We start from the raw sequence: 20,792 nt of genomic DNA on the forward strand, positions 1-20,792 counted from the left end.
TTACCAGTTGAATTCATTAAACTATTCTTCTTCAGTAATGAGAGAGTACCACATTAATATTCTTCCTGGTCCAAATTATAAATGCTGTTCTTGTTTCTAGCAGCATTTTCAGTTATTAACTATTTTGTGTATGGAGTGCTAGTGTAGTAATTTATATTTGTTGCGATCCTGATCGCTAACATTTAAAGAGAAATCCAACAATCAGTAATTAATTGACTATACCACAAGCTTTGGTGTTTAAACAGAAACAGACTTTATCATATATAAAAAATTAAAGCAAGCACTATTACCTTAACACTAGGGTTTATAAAGATTTATGCTATAAACTCAGTTTAACTTTTTACTTCCCCAATGCCCCCCGCGCGCCCCCCCCCCCCACCCCCCCATCAAGAGTTCCCTTATTTTATGAAACCTTGAAGGTTCATTTACTTTCTTGGGGCCAAACCAAAGGTATGCCACAGCTCTCCAGAATTCACTCTGATTTCTTCTCACTGTTGCATCTATTCTCAGCGGTATGAAATTTCATGAGGATCCTTCCATTAGCTATTGGCTAAGCGATCCTCCAAATTTCTTCAAAACCTCACGACTGTAGACTTCGCAGCCCAAGCTTCACTGTATTCTCCAAGCTGTTTGTTTTCACTGAGAGTCACTGTAGATTTCTTCCTCTAGCAGCAAGTTAAGCAAATCTTCCAATCTCTTTTTCCCTCACAAGCTCTAAGTAAGCTGCAACCTACACAAAATGAAATCTGCCACTGCCTTCTGAGAAACAGTCAGATAAATTTAAAAAATAAACCTTTTAATCCCCACAGCTCATCTTCATGACAATGTGGCATACTTGGGATACTCCAAACAGAAATGTAAATTAACTATCTTTTACCTTCAAAACCAAACCCTTTGATTCTGTGACCCATCAATAATTTATATCTCTAATGGATATAATTGCCTTCTCTTCAAAATTGCTCTGTCCTATTAAGGAACTCCCATGTTTACAAACTGCTTCCACTTCTTTTCATCTGGGACCTACATGAATAAATTAAATCTTTTATTGAGTTATGTGTAGACCATCTGGCTTTACCAAAAACTTAATGGTAGGTCATCCATTGTTTATGTTCCTCACCATAACTCTAACCTTATTAAATAAACACGTTACCTTTTAACTGTAATTAAATCACACTGGTTTGATTTGCATTTATATCAGGGTTGTTACCAGTTTCTCAATCAGATTTTTCCATTTATCCACATTAAAACAAAACAATTCCCAAACTAAAAGTTATTTGCAACATAAAAATGGAAGGGCCTATTTTATATAGCACAAAATTCCTGTAGAGAACATAACCCACTGAAATCGCTACATCCTTATGTTTGGTGGTGTGGGAGTAATTAATCTTCTTATGATACATGCTTTTCATTTAGAATTTCTCAGAACAGATGCATGCTTTTTACTGGAAGATGTACATTTTTTAATACAAATCACACACTCACGCGCACATATGCACACACACACACACACACAAACGTGCTTATATCTGATTTGCATATTTCTTCACATTGAATGTTTTGGGTTCTTCCTCACCCATCAGGATATCCATTCTGCCTGCTGAGAATTTAGCAATTTGAAGATTGCAAAGAATTTGCAATCTTTGTTTGACATTCTGCTCGTTTCAAGTTATGATGAGCTGTTCTCATGCACCTCCCAGTGGCTGATTTTGGAGTGGTATTGTAGTTGTGGCCAAGGAGAAGGTTGTTAGGAATTCAGGATGCCTGGAGATTTCTTTATTATAAGGTGGCTTTGAACAAGGAAGGAGAGAGAGTTTCTTTTTAAAATTGTGGCTTTTGTTCTTAAACCTGTAGCAGTGAACTTAGTTATGCTAACAGCACAATTTTTTGTGACACACATTTGTCAGCTTTTTAATTACCCACTCCAAACTTAGCAATACTGATTTAAAATCATTGGATTTTGAGCACCAGGTTCTGAAATTTTAAAACTTCTGGACTTTATCTACCTTATACAATTTGAATGCGCAATCCATGTATGATACTGCATTTTCTATCAATACTTTGGCTTTTCTGAACAGTGTTGTAGCACTCCATCTCTCTGAAAACTTTTTCTTAAAATAAACGCTGAATCTTGAGCCTTCATTTGTTGATCTCCCCCTGTCAGCAGAGCTTTCCTAACCCTGATTTGTGCAGCTTAGGACCCTGCATTCCTGAGTCTTTTCCCAATGTTGGAGTAAGTTTGGTGTATTTATATAAAATCAAACAGTCTTTTCACAAGCAAGGCATTTTATTAATTACTTTGAGTTGCTTCTCAACTGTGGCAAATTGGAATATCTGCAAAAGAAGGCCAGAATAAGTGGCAGCTAGCTGAAACTTTGCAAAATGGTTTACCAAAATATAAACCCTGTAAAAATAATCATTTGTAAAGATAATCTAACTGAAAAATGTGCCATCATTTTCATTAAGTGAATTATTTCATTATGAATCACAAACCATAAATAGTTAATAAAATGTTAGTAAGTGGGTATTTTGAGAATTGTGACCATAACATAATTGAATTAATATCATTCTCGGAGGGGAGAAATGGTGGGGGGGGGGGTCACAAAGTTAGCAAAGCTAAGAGGAGGAGACAAACTAAAAATGTACAGTCTATGCACTTAAATGTCAGAATTATGGAAATTACAAAAAAAAACATTATCTGCTCTGAGTAATGGAGCACGTGTAAAAATATTTGCTGATCTGGGAAAGTCAGCATGCTCTTCTGGAGGATAATATTTAACTAAAGATTTTGACTAAGTACTTGAAGGGGATCAATGGATTTTATATACATAGATGTATAGTAGGTATTTCATAATGCTCCACACAAGACTGCAATAATTTAAGTGCATGGAAGTGGCAGTAACTCCATGACATGGATAGGAAGGCCGGGATTTTGTCAACAGTGTGTCATTTCTGACGTCATAACTGGATCCGTGCACCGTGTCCGCTTTCCCTCCTTTTGTGGGGTTCATTATCCATGGCATGGAATATAGAAGCAAGGAAGTATTACTGCATCTTTACAGAGTGCTGTTCATTTAGAATATTTTATTCACTTTATGGCATTTACATTAAGACAGGCATTTAGGGATAGGCAATAAATGCTGGCCCCATTGGAACTGCCTACATTCCAAGAATGAAAAAGATGTTCTAGTCTTGGAGAAAGTCCAGTCATGAGTCACCAGGATGATACCTAGGAAGAAGGGACTTACTATGATAAGAAACTGGGTAAACTTGGGTTATATCGTTGAGGTTGAGAAGGTTAAGGGTTAATCTAGAAGAGAGGTTTAAAATGTTAGCGGGAATAAAAAGGCTAATTCGAAAAGGACTTTCTCTACATTTGGGCAACATAAAAAAAGGAAATATAATTTTAAAATTTGGACTAAACAGTTAAGACAAATCCAGAAAAAAATCCTTTGTACAAAACGATATAAGAATATGGGATGAGTTGAGTTGAACTTTTTGCCTTGGGGCAGAGAGCGTGAGCTGGGGCAGAGAGTGTGAGCTGGGGCAGAGAGTGTAAGCTGGGAAGAGGAGGCCACCTACATAAATAAAGCAGGGATGGCAGGAGATAACAGAGATTGCGAACAGCAGAAGCATAAACTGTAGATCGTAGATCCAGTGCTGGAAATGCTTCAATGACCTCTTATGCACTGGCAAGGTGAGTGGCACCTCCAACCCTCAGGACAGACCTCTGTGTTCACCCTCCAACAGGCACACCAGCTGAGGAACTTCAGTATGCTGGTTACCCCTTAACATGGGAACAGCGCACTTAATGATGTCTCAGAATGCCCTGGAGCCATAGTGCCACTGAGGACATGTTACGATTGATACGTGTAGCTGCTAATGAATTGGAACGGCTGCAATTGGTCATTTGGAAATAGTAGTGACTGACCTCACTCTCATTCTTCCATTCAGGACAAACAGGCACATAATGTGAGTGAGAGCGCTCAAACAAGAGGAACTGTCCCCTACTTTCACATGATAACGCCAATAGAGGATTGAGCAATGGAAGTAGCTGGGATGGCTGACCAGGAAGAAGGTGGCTCTGGCAAAATAGGCAGTCTTATTTGAGATGGTGATTACACAGAGCGCTGTGTTCATTCAGGGGATGCACTGCATTCCACCACGTCCAACAGCATGTTGAACACTGATTCCACTGGAGAGCTTCAGCATTGCAGAAGCTTCTGCTCTCTAAGGCCAGCTCTCATGATCTATTCTTATGTCGCCCACAGATACAGATGTCCATCCATAAAGACCCTCTCTCCCAAGCAGCAGCCCAAGAGCCCCAGCTAGAAACAGAAGAAACAAGTGTCACATTTTACAAGCACACCATCCACCGGCACAGATACTCTCGCCTCAGGTCCTCATGCGTAATTAGAATCTGTGTCACTGAGGAGAACGGCACTAGGATGCATAAGGAGGTGCCATAGGCAGAGGGAGCTGTGATCAGTTCCTCTCGGAAGAGGGAGGACAGACTCAGCCCTACTCAATTGAGCACCGATGCAGGGCCTCAGTAGTCACAAGAAAGATGGGAGTTAGAGTGAAGATCTGCAGCAGCCTGGACTACCAGAGAATTAAGGAACCTTGGCAGCTGCTAGGAAAGTAAGCACACACAAGGAGGAAGTTCTCCTCGTTGTGGGCTATTCTAGTGAGTAACAATCAGAAAAATAGGGTTTCAAAACATAATAAAAAGCTGCAACTTACTCGGATTAGCTTTAGGACAGTAAGGCCAGTATGAAAATTCGGCAGGAAGTAATTTCCTGAGCAAGATATATTTCTGACAACTAGATGGCCTTTTTTTAAAAAAAAGTATTTATTTTCTATCTCACCAACAGATGGCTTAACTTACAGGGTCACAGGCACATGAGTCGGCCATTTGGCTTCCAAAGTGCTTCACCATTTTGTTAAAATGGTAACATGTTTCTCTAAATCCCTTAGTTCTTTCCTAGCTGTGGTCACAGTCTAGTTGAATGTTAAGGGAGTTGAAGCCTTTCCTACTGGTGAATCTGAGTGGGCAGTCTCTGGCTATCTTGAAGGCCATATGGGTACAATTGATGATGCCTTGCACCTGGGGGAATCTAGTGAGAGTGGCAAAGCCCACTGCCCTCTGTCCCTGAGTGTTTGCGTGTCTAGTGAAATGAGTGTACTGTCCAGCTCTGGTAAATACGCCATCAGTGACCTGCAAGATGCAGTGCATGTAGCTGTTTGCAAGATGCCATCAAGGTCTGCACTGATCCTTGGAAGGAGCCAGAAGTGAAGATGTTCAAGGTCATGATGACTTTGATGGCTACCGGCAGGATATGGCAATGAGTGCTGTGAGGTGAGAGGTCTTCAGCAACAAGGGTACAAATGTCTGTGACCATCTGCCTGGAGAAACGCAGTCTCCCACGGCACTGCGACTCAGTCCTCTTCAGGTAGCTCCTACTTCACTGATAGATTTTTATGTGGAGTGTATGGCCTCTGTGTTCTTCCTATCTCTCCTGCCCGTGGCTCCGCTTGTGGAGTGTGTTCCTCCTCATCACCCACTAGGCACAAAATCTGAGTTGTGCTGCCATTGTTACCTGCAGCTTTCCATGCGCTCAGCTGGTTGTCCAATTGCCTTTGGCAGCCTTCCCCCTACTCTTCTGCCCCAAAGATGCCAGGAGGGTGATGACCCCCTACATTGCCCACTCTTCTATCCACCTACATAGCATCTGTCTGCCAATGTCCAAGTCTCTCTGTATGCTATTTAAAATGTTATGGTTCAGGAGTAATTTCCTGGGACGGCCATTACTAACTCCCTGCTCTGTACCCGTCTCCTTTCACCTGATCATCCCCAGCCAGGGCTTGTAACCCATGTGTCACGTGAAACTCTCAACACCCCTGTTAATGAGCTTTTAATTAGCTTTGCAATTGGCTCTACTGGGTCTCCTGGCCTGGTGAACATAGCTGGCGCCAAGGTAAGTGTCAGGAAACTGGCGTGCAAGCCATTGCTGGTATTTTCGGGCCCCCTCCATCTCCATTGCCAACCTCTGCGGGGCCCGAAAATTCAGCCCATTGTTCCAGAAGATCAAAGACAGAATCAACTGAGGTAAGTATGTACTTAGTTGAGAAGTAATGGGAATAACTAGGGGATATAGAGAAAGAGTAGGGAATTGGGATTAAACTGGCAAGAGCTGAAATGGTAACAAAATGGTGAAGCAAGTTGAAAGGTCAAATGGCCCACTTGCGTTCCTCTGATCCTATAAGCTAAGCCATCTGTTGGTGAGATGGAAAATAATTTTTTTTTAAAAAAAGATCATCTAGCTGTCAGAATTATAAACTTGCTCAGGATATTACTTCCTGCTGTGTTTTCATGCTAGTCTTACTGTTGTAAAACTAATCCTAGTAAGCTATAGTTTTTTAGTGTTTTGAAACCCTATTTGACATTGACAGGTCGGCGGGCGCACAGCTGATTCTGCTGAGCCTCCGCCTACCTGAAAATTTAAATGGGGCGAGGTGACGTCGGGAGTTCTGCCCGATGTCATCCCGCGTCATTTTACGCGTTGGCGAGCTTGCCCCTTGCTCGCCGACCGGGAAATCCTGGCCAAAGACTCTGCTTCCACCAGCTTTTCAGGAAGAGAGTTCCAAAGACGACAACCCTCTTAAGAGAAAAAAAACTCACCTCATCTCTGTTTTAAATGGGTGACCCCTTAGTTTTTAAACAGTGAGCCTTAGTTCTAGATTCTCCACAAGAGGAAACATCCTTTCACACATCCACCCTGTCAAGACCCCTCTGGATCTTACATGTTTCAATCAAGGCGCCTCTTACTCTTCTAAGCTCCAGCAGATACAAGCCAAATCTTCCCAAGCTTTCCTCTTGAGACAACCCACCCATTCCAGGTATTAGTCTGGTAAACCTCTGAACTGTTTCTAATGCATTTACACCTTTCCTTAAATAAGGTGACCAATATTGTATGCAGTACTCCATATGTGGTCTCCCTAGAGCTCTCTATAATTGAAGCATAACCTTTCTACTTTTGTATTCAATTCCCCTCACAATAAATGATAACACTCCAGTAGCTTCCCTAATTATTTGCTGTATCTGCATGCTAGCCTTTTGCGATTCATGCACTAAGACACCCACATCCCTCTGCATCTCAGAGCTCTGCAGTCTCCTAACATTTAGATAATATGCTTGTCTTTTATTCTTCCTGCCAAAATGGACAATTTCACATTTTCCCACATTTTACTCCATTTGCCAGATCTTTGCCCAGTCACTTAACCTATCTATATCTTCTTGTAGCCTCCTTATGTCCTCTTCACAACTTAATTTCCTACCTATCTTTGTGTCATCAGCAAATTTGGAAACTATCCCATCCATCCCTTCATCCAAGTCATTTATATAAGTTATACACAGTTGAGGTCCCAGCACTGATCCCTGTGGCACACCACTCGTTACATCTTGCCAACCTGAAAAAGACCCATTTATGCCTACTTTCTGCTTCCTGTTAGCCAGACAATCTTCTATCCACGCCAATATGTTACCGCCTATACCATGAGCTTTTATTTTCCACAATAACCTTTGATGTGGCACTTTATCAAATGCCTTCTGGAAATCTAAGTACAGTACATCCACCAGTTCCCCTTTATCCACAGCCCATGTTGCTTCCTCAAAGAACTCCAATAAGTTGGTTAAACATGATTTCTTTTTCACAAAACCATGTTGACGCTGCCTGATTACCTTGAACTTATACAAGTTCCCTGCTAAAGCTTCTTTCATAATAGCTTCTAACATTTTCCCTATGACAGATGTTAAGTTAACCTGTAGTTTCCTGCTTTCTGTCTCCCTCCCTTTTTGAATAATGGAGTTACGTTTGCTATCTTCCAATCTAATGGACCTAGGGGGCTTTGAAAAATTAAAACCAATGCATCAACTATCTCACTAGCCACTTCTTTTAAGACTTTAGGATGAAGTCCATCAGGACCCAGGCACTTTTCAGCCTGCAGGTCCAACAGTTTACTCAGCACCACTTCTCTGGTGATTGTAATTTTCCTGAGTTCCTCCCTCCCTTTCATTTCTTGATTTATAGCTGCTTCTAGGATGTTATTAGTATTCTCTATAGTGAAGACTGATGCAAAATACCTGTTCAATTCATCTGTCATTTCCTTGTTTTCCATCATCAATTCTCCAGACTCACTTTCTATAGGACCAACATTCACTTTGTTAACTGGGTTCTTTTTTAAATATTTATAGGAATTCTTAGTATCTGTTTTTATATTTCTGGCTAGTCCTCTCGTACCCTTAAGTTTTCCCTCCTCATTTTCTTTTAGTCATCCTTTGCTGTTCCTTATATTCTGTCCAATCTTCTGGCCTTCCACCTATCTTTGCACAATTATATACTTTTTCTTTAAGTTTGATGCTATCTTTAACCTTTCTACTTAACCACAGATGGGTGTCCGTCCATTGGACTTTTTCTTACTCGTTGGAATGTATCTATTCTATGTATTCTGAAATATCCCCTTAAATGTTTGTCACTGCATCTCTATTGATATATCCCATAACCTAATTTGCCAGTTCACTTTAGCCAGCTCTGCTTTCATGCCCTCATAATTGCCCTTATTTAAGTTTAAAAACATAGTCTAGGACCCACTACTCTCTCCTTAAAACTGAATATAAAATTCAATCATATTATGGCCATTGCTACCAAGGGGTGCCTTCACTATGAGGTCATTAATTAATCCCATCTCATTGTACAATACCAGGTCTAGTATAGCCTGCTCTCTGGTTGGCTCCAGAACGTGCTGTTCTATAATGCTATCCTGGAAACATTCTATAAACTCATCTAGGCTACCTTTGCCAATCTGACTTTTCCAGTCTATATATAGATTAAAATTTGCCATGATTATTGCTATGCCTTTCTGACAAGCTCCCATTATTTCTTCCTTTATGCTCCACCTTACCTTGTGGTTACTATTAGGAGGCCTGTACATGACTCCCACAAGTGACTTCTTGACTTTACCATTTCTCATCTCTACCCAAACCATTTCCATATCCTGGCTTCCTGAAATTAAGTCATCCCTCTCTGTTGTCCTAATACCATCATGAACTAACAGAGCCACCCCTCTACCTTTTCTTTGCTCCCTGTCCTTCCTAAATGTCCTATACTCTTTAATATTGAGGTCCCAATCCATGTCCTCTTGCAGCCATGTCTCTGTAATGGCTATCAAATCATCCCTATTTATCAGTGCCTTTAGTTTTATCCTTTTATTCTTTTTCAAACCTCTAGTTTCATCTGTTGGTTTACTGTTATGTTTGTACTCTCTATCCTTTCCTGTCAAGGTCTTTTATTCATTTCTTGTAATAATACCTTTTGCTTTTGCCTTGTCTCTACCCTCTGATTTACCAGGTCTTCCCAAATTTGATTCCCTGCCCCCACTACTTAGTTTAAAACCCTCTCAACTTCCCTAGTTATGCGACTCGCAAGAACACCGGTTCCAGCACAGGTCAGGTGTAGATCCCACTTTCTCCAGGATTCATGCCAGTGCCCCACAAACTGGAACCCACTTCTCCCACACCAGGCTTTGAACCACATATTCATCTCCCTAATCTGATTTGTCCTATGCCAATTTGCACGTGGTTCAGGGAATAATCCAGAGATTATGACCTTTGAGGTTCTGCTTCTTAATTTGGTGCCAAGGTCCTCATTCCGGCTAAGCAGAACCTCCTCCTTCGTTCTGCTTTTGTCGTTGGTACCAACGTGGACCGCGGGTCCTCCCCCTCCCACTATAATTTCCTCTCCAGCCCGAGGAAATGTCCCAAACCCTGGCACCGGGTAGGCAACACAGCCATCTAGACTTGTGCTCTTTGCTGCAGAGAATGGTGACAATCCCTCTGACTATACCATCCCATACTACCACTACATTCCTGGTAACTCCCCCCACTTGAATGGCTTCCTGTACCATGGTGCCATGGCCACAATTAGCTCATCTACCCTGCAGCCCCCACTCATCCAAACAAGCTGTAAAAACCTCAAATCTATTGGACAGTTGCAAGGGCCAAGGCTCCTGCACTGCTGCCCTCTGGGTCCCCTTATCTGCGCCTCATGCAGTCACACCCTCCTGTCCCTGACCACTGACCAAATCAGAAGACACCATCTCAAGGGGTATGACCACCTCCTGGGATAAAGTGTCCCTTTCCCCCTGCCTGATATGCTGCAGTGTCTGCAGCTCAGCCTCCAGCTCCGTAACTGAGCTGAAGTTCCTGCAGTCACAAACACTTAACTGCACATGTGTTTGCCCAGGATCACACCAGTATCCAGAAGCTCCCACATCCTGCAATTGCAGCACATCACCTGCCCTGCCATCTCAAAAATGTGTTAATTAATTACTAATTGCCAATTAATTATAATTAATAAAGCCTACATTTCCCAATAGGTTTCGGCACTGCCAATAAACTTTACAATGCTGATAAGACAATACAGTACTTACAATACTAATAAAACCAATAATGCCAGTTACTGGTTTACCTGCTCCTTCTGCTGCACCAAGTGGAAATCAAATATTGGAGGCTGAAGAAGAGTAGAAGAAAGAAAGCACCTCCTCCCCATCCTTCACCAAACTCCCCACTCAGTACACTTTACTGCTTACAGTAAACCTTACATGAAGCGCCACTTTCCCCCTATGCACCGAATTCCCACTTTGAACTTAATTCCCAAATATACTCACTCAGTCTCTGTCTCACGCAGGTCGAAGTCTCCCCTCACTGACTGTGCACCTCTTACTGACACACTGGAGGGAGGGGTCTCAACCACAGCCTTTGTGAAAGACCCTCAAATAAAGGCCTAGGTTAAACAGCTAACACATAAGCCTGGTGATCAGCAGTGACCTTCAACATGTGGAAGGTAAAAATAATTGACATAACCTATGCCTCAGCTGGATAAGAAACTGGATGAGTCTGTCATTGTGTACTGGTGAGTTGTGCGATTTCAGTTGGCTAAACTCCAGGAATATTCAAGCACATACTCAGAAGCAATTAATTCTTAACTCTTCTTAACCTGCAACTGAGTTCTCTTGACTTAGATTATTGGGAAAACATCAGGTTCAGAAGTCATTCTTCAACATGGTTTCTGCATGGGTCAGACACATGGCTAATGGAAACATAAGAAGAGCTGAAATACATAAAATACAAGATTAATAATTTTGATATGGAACATTAAAAAAAACCAAATATGCTGATTGTGGTATGGAAAGGCTGATGTCAATGAATAAATGAACCTATTATAATTAATAGTCTGAAATGTATTAAAAGATATATTTGTAGGACGATATCATGATTTTTAAAAACTTTTTCTAGCAAATATATATCTTTTTTAATATTGTAGGCTGTAGGTCAAGCATAACTTAAAGCTAATGATTCTAGTTATTTTATGAGATCTTTCCCAAGTTCCACAAAATCTACTTCCTGAGTCTTATAGACATGGTGATTAAAAACAAATTAGAAATGTAAATATCAATAATGGTCTGCTATCATTCACATTGAAAAACAGCCACACAGTGAATTGCTAACAATTCAGAAAGTGACTTCAATTTTCTCCCTTTTAAGTAGGTAAGTAGTAAAGAACTGTGTGCAAGTTCTCTGCTCGGAAAAACAAAAATAATAATCTAACATTAGCTTCAAACTATTATTCAACCTGCTGTTGGGGAATTTATAGTGGGGGCCATTAAGTTTTCTATCTACAGAGGGTCATCTCTACTGAAACTATCAACTGAGATTAATTAACTTAACTGAACATAATAACCCATCTTTTATGTAATGCGAACATAAGCATAAATTATAAATGACATTCAAACTAGAAAGAATAACTTTGAAGTTGAAATTATAAATTTACATTGTTCTCCATTATAGGAACATACAACACCAGGAACAAAACATAGCAGCCTATCTCACCAATCCAATAAGGGCATAAGAAAAGGAGCAGGCCATTCGGTCCCTTGAGCCTGCTGTTCCATTCCGTACAATCATGACTGATCATCTACTTCAATTCCACCTTCCCCCATTATCCCCATATCCGTCGATTCCCTTTATATCCAAAAACCTATCAGCTCTCTGCGTTAGAGAATTCCAAAGATTTTTTGAGTGAAGAAATTTCTCCTCATCTCAGTCCTAAATGGCTGACTCTTTATTCTGAAATTGTGACCCCCCTAGTTCTAGATTATCCAGCCAGGGAAAGTATCCTCCCAGCATCTACACTGTTAACTCCCTTGGGAAATGTATATATTTCAATGAGGTACCTTTTTATTCTTCTAAATTCCTGGGAATTAGGACCTAGTCTTCTCAAGGTCTCCTCATATGACAATCTCTTCTTCCCAAGAATCAACCTAGTGAACCTTGGTTGCACTCCCTTTAAGGCAAGTATATCCTTTCTTAGGTAAGGAGATCAAAACTGTACAAAGTGCTCCAGGCATGGTCTCACAACAGTCTGATTGCAGTCAGACTCCTTGACTCTCAAGGGAACGGTGGCTTAGTCAAAATGTCATTGCTGTAGTAATACAGGGGCCTGGTCTCAGAACATAGGACAATGGAGCAGGTGTAGGCCATTCGGCCCTCCAAGCTTGCTCCACCATTCGATAAGATCATGGCTGATCTGATTGTGGTCTCAATTCCATTTTCTTGTCTGCCACCCATAACCTTTGACTCCCTTGTCTATCAAAAATCTGTCTAACTCAGTCTTGAATAAATTCAATGACCCAGTCTTTCTTCCTTTTCTGGGGAAAATAATTCCACAGACTAACGATCCTCTGCAGGGGGGAAAAAAAAAAACTCCTCATCCCCATCTTTAAACGGAAGCCTCTTATTGTGTCCCTTAATTCTAGTCTCTCGCACAAGAGGAACTATTTTCCTGGTATCCACCCTATCAAGACCCCTCGGGATCTTGTATGTTTCAATAAGATCACCTCTCATTCTTCTAACCCCAGTGGGCATTGGGCTAACCTGTTGAACCTTTCTTCATAAGACAATCCCTTCATCCCAAAATTGAGACTGAGAATCTGGAGACAAGGTGGTTGGTGGAATTTAAATTCAATTAATTAATAAACCTGGAATTAAAAGCTGCTCTTAGTAATGGTGACCATGAAACTACTAAATGGTCATTAAAACCCACTAAATTCACAAATGTCCTTTAGGGACGGAAATCTGCCGTAATTACCTGGCCTGGCCTAAATGTGACTCCAGACCCACAGCAATGTGGTTGACTCTTAACTTCCCTCTGAAATGGCCTAGCAAGCACTCGGTTGCATCAAACCACTACAGGAATACCACCTACTGCAAGTTTCCCTCCAAGCCACAAATCATCCTGACTTAACTACGTTACCATTCCTTCGCTGTCAGTGGATCAGAATCCTGGAACACACTTCCCAACAGCACTGTAGGTGTGCCTACACCATATGAACTGTAGCAGTTCAAGAAAGTGACTCACCAATATCGTCTTAAGATTAATTAGGGATAAGCAACAAATGCTGACCTTGTCAGCGAAACCCGCATCCCATAAAAACCAAATAGAAAAATACTTCAATTCCCTTTGTAATAAAGTTAACATGCCATTTGCCTCCTTAATTGCTTGCTGTATCTGCATTTGAGCTTTCTGTGATTAGTGTACAAGGACACACGTTCTTCTGAATACCAACCTTTCGTAGTCTCTCACCATTTAATATTCTACATTTCTATTTTTTCTACCAAGAACTTCACACTTCACATTATATTCCATCTGCCATTTTCTTTCCCGCTCTCTTAACCTGCCTACATCCATTTGCATCCTTCTCACAGTTCACTTTTCCAGCTAAATGTATATCGCCAACAAACTTGGATGCATTACACTTGATGCCCTCACCTAAGTACCTGATGTGGATTGTAAATAGCTGAGGTCTAAGCATTGATCCTTGCAATACACCAGTAGCTGCTTCCTGCCAACCTGAGAATAAATCAGCTTCTATTCACTGTTTTCTGTCCATTATCCAATCCTCGATCCATGCTAATATATTACTCCCAATTTGATGAATCTGCCATTTGTGTAATAACCTGTTATTCGACACCTTATCAAAGTTTTTTGAAAATCTAAATGCACTACACCTATTGGTTTCCCAGCTTACCCCACCCTATTGTATCCTGAAAAAATTCAAACATTTGTCAAACAAGACTTTTCTTTCATAAATCCATGTTAATTCTTATATTGTGATTGTCCATGCCCTATTAGCACACCCCTAGTAATGGGGTCTATATTTTCCCTACTTCTGATGGCCAACAATTTCCTGTTTGCTCCTTCCTTTCACCGTGTCTAGAAAATATGATACCCTCAAAAGAATGTTGTTAATACTTTATTTCTAACAACATAAAGGGATTTTTGAAAAAATAAAATGGTGCTACCCCATCAAATTAATCAGTATAATTTTTGAAAATACTGCATAAAATTAAGCAGTAAAATGTCAATTATATGGAGTAAAAAATAATGCAAATTTAGTTTAAAGAATCAGAATAAAGATTAAATATAAATGGACGTATTTCTTCCTTCATTTATATATAAATATATTATATATAAATTAAACTTCACTATTGTAAGCAAGGAATGGTCTTAAACAGGTTCAGCAATATATTAAGTGCACAACTCCATTGTGTTGATTCCCCCATCTAGTGCTTCCAGTAGGGAGCTGCACTAAAATTAAGCACAGGCCATAGGAATGCTACTGTGTTGTAGCACCGGTTTTCTGATCAGCAGCTCCCAGCAGTTACCTGTAGGTTATACATTAATTTCATAAACCATAATTTCGGGCAGTCATGCAACTCCTGTAACAATGGGACTTGGAGCTGGTTATTGCATTAAGATTCTGTACAAACATACATATATACACCATACCTAACATGAATTAGGAGCAGGAGTAGGGCACTCAGCACTTTGAGCCTTCTCCCCCATTCAATAAGATCATGGCTGATCTGATTTTAAACTCAACTCCACATTCATACCTACGCCCGGTAACCTTTAACTCTCTTGCTTATCAACAAGCTATCTACCTTTACCTTAAAAAATATGCAGGAATTCTGCCTCCAACACCTTTTGAGGAAGAGAGTTCCAAAGATTCGACCCTCTGAGAGAAAAAAATTCTCATCTCTCAAAAATTCTCAAATGGGTGACCCTTCATTTTTAAACTTCCCCACCCCTTTGCAGTGATTTGATTGATCTTTAATGAAAATCATCAGGGTTTCCATGACCTTCACAGGCAACAGCAGCTTTACCCACAGAGAACATTGTGTTATCATTCAACCAACTTCAAGTAATTACTTCCCTTGAGAGCCTCATTCTTCTTCAAAACTATTCCTTGTTAATGCTAAGTCTGATATTCTACCATGTAGACCTTGGTTATGATTCCCCCCCGAGAGTCCTCCAACTGTGTGCCTAAACCTTTCATTCCTCCTAAGTAAAATGACGGTAGGCTCGATAAGAGCAAATGTATTGTTCTCTTGATGGATTTTGTAAAACATTGTCAATTAGCTACAATTTTGAGGTTTGTAGCATAGCTGGACATGTATGCTGACAACTTAAGAAATTTCCAACTGTTTTTCGTTGGATCAATCCATTAATTCATTGTCTTAATAGATCTTTTCCTAAGATTGTTGAGCTTTGTTCCACTGATGTTTTCTTGACAACATTGAAAACTCCTTTAGCTGAATATCTAAACTGGAAATCATGTTCACATTAGTCAGTTAGTTCATAGTGCACTGCCCCCTTGTTTCTTAGCATTGGCAAAATTACCAGTACCTGGAAATTGGCTGATCTTGAAAGAACCATTTAGTAAACTATTTATTTGTTCTATTATTTGCTGCACATGCAATGGTCTCACTTCTACACTCTCATTAGTACCCACCTCACCTCCCCCTGCTTATGCCTTTGACGTAAAGCAGCCCTGCAAACATCCGTCCATCCCTTGCACTTTCCCCCCGTTGGTCCCAGTTAATTCATGTATCCCTATTCATTGTCAAGCAAGTTAAAAAGCGACTTACTACCCAGAAATCAAGAATGGACAAAACGGGAAAGTGTTTCAAAAGAAATAAAATGTCTTTTAAATGAACAATATTACAGTTTTTCATACAAACATGCATACCATTGTACAAAGCTTTCCTCTTTGTTTCCCTTCTGCCCCTATATGGTGCAACCTCTGGCTTCAGCACAGATCATAGTCATCATTGGCTGTCCCTTGATTTGAGGATGACGTCTGCTTGGGGTCATGAGCTTTTGCCATGGGTCTTCTTGTGACTGAAGAGGTGGATTCTCGACCAACAGATCTTGGGCACGTGGGCAGGTCAAGGTAGTAGGATCTGGAGTGCAGGATTTGCTTCCTTTTATTTCCTTCTCTGCCACCGTTCTGTCTCATCATTAAGGCTTTTGGGCTGAAAGCATGATGCAGCTTGATGGACGAAAGCAAACTCCTCCCAGTCATTAATGTCAATGCTGCCACGCTTCAAAGAGAATTTCAGAGTGTCATGGAAGCGTTTTCTTTGTCCTCCCCGGAACACTAGCCATTTGAGAGTTGAGAAAACAGGACCTGGTGGGGGAAATGCTTATCAGCCATCGGCCACCGTGTCCACTCCATTGTAGTTGATTTTGCAGGAGTTTTGCCTGCATGCTTGTGGAATTGTCTTCAAGAAGGACACTAGCATTTGCTTGATGGTCCTCCAGTTAAATCTGGAGGATGCAGCAGAGGCATCACTGGTGGAATTTGTCTTGAGCACTTATGTGTCGCTGATGCACAGTCCAGGTCTCACTTCAGTGCAGGAGTGTGGTAACTACCCTGTATACTAGGAGTTTTTTGACTTGCAGAGGTCTTTGTTGTCAAATGCTTGCTGCCGTAGTTTGTGGAAGGTTGAGCTGGTGCAACTGATCTGGTGTTGGATCTCCTCGTCAATGGTGGCCTTTGGAGAGAGGTGGCTGCCAAGGTGTGAGAAGTGCTCAGCATATTCCAGTGTGCTTCCTTCAACATATGTGGGAGGTGGAATATTTGGCTGACCAAGAATGGGCTGATATAAGTTTTGTTTTGGCACCATTCAAAGACAGGCCAAGTTTCTTATATGCAGAATTGAAGAGATTGAGAATGGCTTGAAAATCTGGTGCAGGGTGGACAATGACATTGCAGCCTTCTGCAAACTGTGGATCACATATTTCTATGGTGGTCAGTTTAATTTTGGCATGGAGGCGACTGAGGTTAAAGAGTTTTTCACCTGGGTGGTATTTAATACCAGAGGGCAGTTGATCTTTGATGAGATGAATAGCCACTGTCACTGCCTTTCCCTCTTCCCTTTATCCTTTTATTTCTGTCTTTCATTCTCTCATTTTCACTTTCCTTTCTCATCCTTAATTTTCTTTCTTCTTCTTTCCTCATTTTCTCTATCTCAATAGTCAGTCTGTCTCATAAACCTGAATTGTGCTTTCACTCTAAATCATGACATCTGACATTTTTAAGCCTCAGAGACCAATATTAGCTATTTCCTGTTTAATCCTTTGTGAGGTCTCCCTTCCCTTTGGATATTGGTGTATATTTAGGTAAAACTAGATTAATCAAGAATGATTCCTCAATAATGTTTAGCCTATAAATTAATGCATGTCCCATGTGCAGTAATCACTGACTACTAAAGTTCAATAGTACATTGGATGCTAAGAAAACATCTTACTTATCAATCCTATCCCTAGAAGAGAATCTCTTGAAAGAAACATTTAGAAAACTGTTTTATTTCATTCAGGCAGAGCATTCAACATGGCTGAAATCAGGAAATAATCACCTGTATTTAAGATCAAAATATTGCAAGTAGCATTATAAACTCTTAGTGTTTTTAATTCAATATTATGCATGGTGGTGGAAGAGGTTGGTCCAGAATCAATTGAAATCTAGTTTACAAATTTGTGTATTTATTATAGAAAGGTGAGCTTTAAATTTCATAAAGATAAAGCTTTATACTTTTATGCTATGTGGGTTTAGCATCCATGAACATTCCTGTAAGCAGATATTGTGCCTCTTGTGCACCTGAGGTCCTTATCAGCCCAATATCAAGCTAAATGGAGCAGGATCACAGGCTTACAAACTGTCTGTGATTGACCCCATGGAATCAGGTACGAGGCCATGTAAGATGGCAAAATTGAGGAGGTGGTCATGAATGTGGGTTAGGAATTTTATGTGGAGGGTGGGATTAAGGGAGGATAAGAAGTCAGGGAACTCAGAGGAGAGAGAACATGATGAGTTAAGACAGACGTTTAAATCACTGAAGATGAGAACTTTCAGAGTACAGAGGCTGAGTGAGGAGACCAGTGAAGATGACTCAGTGAGAAAATTGGCTTGGTCCTTGGGTGAACATTAGAGAACAAGGATTTTAAATGAGAGATTGGAGGGGCAAAACAAGGTAAGATGCTCAAAGGAGGGCAAGGTGCTGGAGAAGCAAGGGGCAGACCGAAGCGTGATTTAGCGATGAGAATCATAACGCCACCACAATGGTCTGTGCAATGCAGGTGGTGGACGACTTGGCAGCAGGGAGGCTTCAGTTAGGTTGAACATGCCTTCACCCCTCAGCCAGATTTTCAGCAAGACCATGATGTTGATGCAGCCATCCACAATAATTGATGACAAGGGCTTTGTTCGTGAGAGAACAAACATTCTGGAGTGAGATGCAGACGGATGGTGATGGCTGGACCACTGGCAGAGTCCACAGGCCCAGCACCAGGAGGGATGGGTTGGTCAGGGTGAAGATCAGCTCCCAGCTGGTGTGGTGCTCGAGAAGGTCAGTGAGAGCATAGGGTAGAGCAGTTGAGTTTGTTGCTCATGAGGATGGGCCCATCGGGGAATGCCAAGTGAGGCAAGTAAGCTGCAGGGAATCTAGCCAGGGATAACAGCAGGAGAGTAGGAAAATTGAAGAGTGCTGAAGGGTTGATGTAGGGATTTGGGAGGTCATGGTACATAAGAGGGGTGAAATGGGAGACATGAAGACAAGAGTGAAGGGTCTAGAAGGGGGTAAAGAGGAAAGTTAAAAACAAAAAGGGAAGATAAAAGTAGACATTAAAATGATGGCCTTGGGCCTGGAGTAGCAGCCAAAATGTAGGCTCAAATGGACAAGGGAAAAGCTCAAGTTACATAGACCTGATTAAATAGCAATTATTAAATGCATATATTCTGGCATTTAACAGGAAATATAGAGGAGACAAAAGGAGCAAGCGCAGAGTTACAATCAGAAGTCCTGTGGAGGGATAAAGTTGATGTAGTTAAGGAAGAGTGAGCATGGTGCATCTACAAACTGTAAAGGTGCTCTTCCTGTCTGTCTTCTCAACATAACATTCACTTTTAAAACACAGTCATACATTTCTTATGTGGCTAAAAGCTATTATGGAGTCACTGATCTAACTCAGTCTTTCTGCTGACTACAGACTGATTGATTGGTGAGCTAAGCCCAAGCGGCCTACTTTATGGCCACAATTGGACTCCTGGTCTCAGAGCTGTCCATCAGAGGCCTTGACCTTCTTGTAGTTATGACTCATGTCATCACCCCAGACACCAGCTGTCATTCAAAACCACTGTCAGAATTTCAATCATTGAGGATGATTGACATTAAATGAAACTGCTTGATTCACAGATCTGTGCTAAATACTCTCAATTATCTGCTTGGCCAGTTCCCAGCCATGTGCAATGACACCACTCAGCCTGTCTGTACCTGATCAAATTGACTGGAATGAAATTTTAAGCAAAAAGGTGTCAGGAAATGCTTTTAAACAATGCAATGAAATGCAATTTCATTGCAGTCGATAAAATATATTCCATAATTCGCAGAAAAAGTCAGCAGAAACCAGTATCAACCCGATGTGTACTATAACCAGCAAGGTAGGGATTAATATATTGGGCTGTAACCTCCGACTAGTGTCGGAAAGTGCTGGTCCACAGAAATTAGAAGAAATAAATGCCTACTTACCTGGTCTTGAAAATTATGCTGCCGCTTCCGTTTGTCGGAGCTGCTTGGGGCCTGCATTGAAAGACTCCGCACAGGCTCCAGCGAAGTCTAGATCCAGTGTATTCAAGGAGGTCACGCCCTCTTTTTACAGTACTTGCTACAGGTAAGTTTAAAGGGCCAGGGAAATTGACAGTCCAGGGAGAAGGTAATTGTCTAAGGTAAGTGCATAGGATTTATGGGGTGGGGGTGTCCGGGGACGGACTGAGGGGTCAGTCGGAGGTCCGGGGTGGTGGTGGTCGGAGTTCTGGGGGGCATGGGGACAGCTGATTGGTCCGTGGGGTGTGCTGGTCGGAGGTCGGGGGTTGTGTCAGAGGGTGGGGGGGAGGGGGGGGTGGTGTCGGGGGTCAAGGGGGTGGGGGGAGGGGGTGGTGGTGTCGGGGGTCAAGGGGGTGGGAGCTGTCTGAGGTTGGTGACGATGGGGGGAGTCCCGTGTTAGAAGAGGCTTTAATTCTTCTAACTTTTTCTGGTTAACTATTGGTATAACCCTGGTGGAACCATCCGAAGTTTGCAATTTAACCCTTGCCTGGGAACATGCCAGAGGGATTCCCCAGTGCATCTTTGGGGTAACCCCCAAAATCCAATGCTGGGGAGCGTGGAAGTTGCGGTCCACTATCTAATGCAGAATGCTTCATTTTTGTTAAGTGTCCTTATTTTAAGCAGTTGTGTAATGCCAGTGAAAAGCATTTCTTGAAAGCTCATCTGTAAATAGTTAATATATTACCAATAATTTCAGGATGTTTAAGTTAGCCAGGTCAGAATGGAAAAA

General features: G+C 41.3%; 1 protein-coding gene and 1 long non-coding RNA gene across 4 annotated transcripts in view; one reads left to right on the top strand and one right to left on the bottom strand.

The window, feature by feature from the left end:
* LOC144692649 (potassium channel subfamily T member 2) overlaps positions 1-20,792 on the top strand; it is a 794,243-nt gene that overhangs the window by 344,545 nt on the left and 428,906 nt on the right. The window lies entirely within an intron of this gene.
* LOC144692654 (uncharacterized) lies at positions 394-20,169 on the bottom strand. 2 transcript variants are annotated; one of them, XR_013579364.1, is made up of 3 exons: positions 19,988-20,169; positions 1,574-1,787; positions 394-663 (listed from the first exon to the last, which is right to left on the bottom strand). It is a non-coding gene; the product is annotated as an uncharacterized LOC144692654 (long non-coding RNA). The 2 variants fall into 2 exon arrangements; XR_013579363.1 differs by lacking the exon at positions 19,988-20,169 and adding an exon at positions 10,723-10,843.

This window comes from Cetorhinus maximus, chromosome 17 (assembly GCF_964194155.1).
Source record: "Cetorhinus maximus chromosome 17, sCetMax3.hap1.1, whole genome shotgun sequence".
Lineage (NCBI taxonomy): Eukaryota > Metazoa > Chordata > Chondrichthyes > Lamniformes > Cetorhinidae > Cetorhinus > Cetorhinus maximus.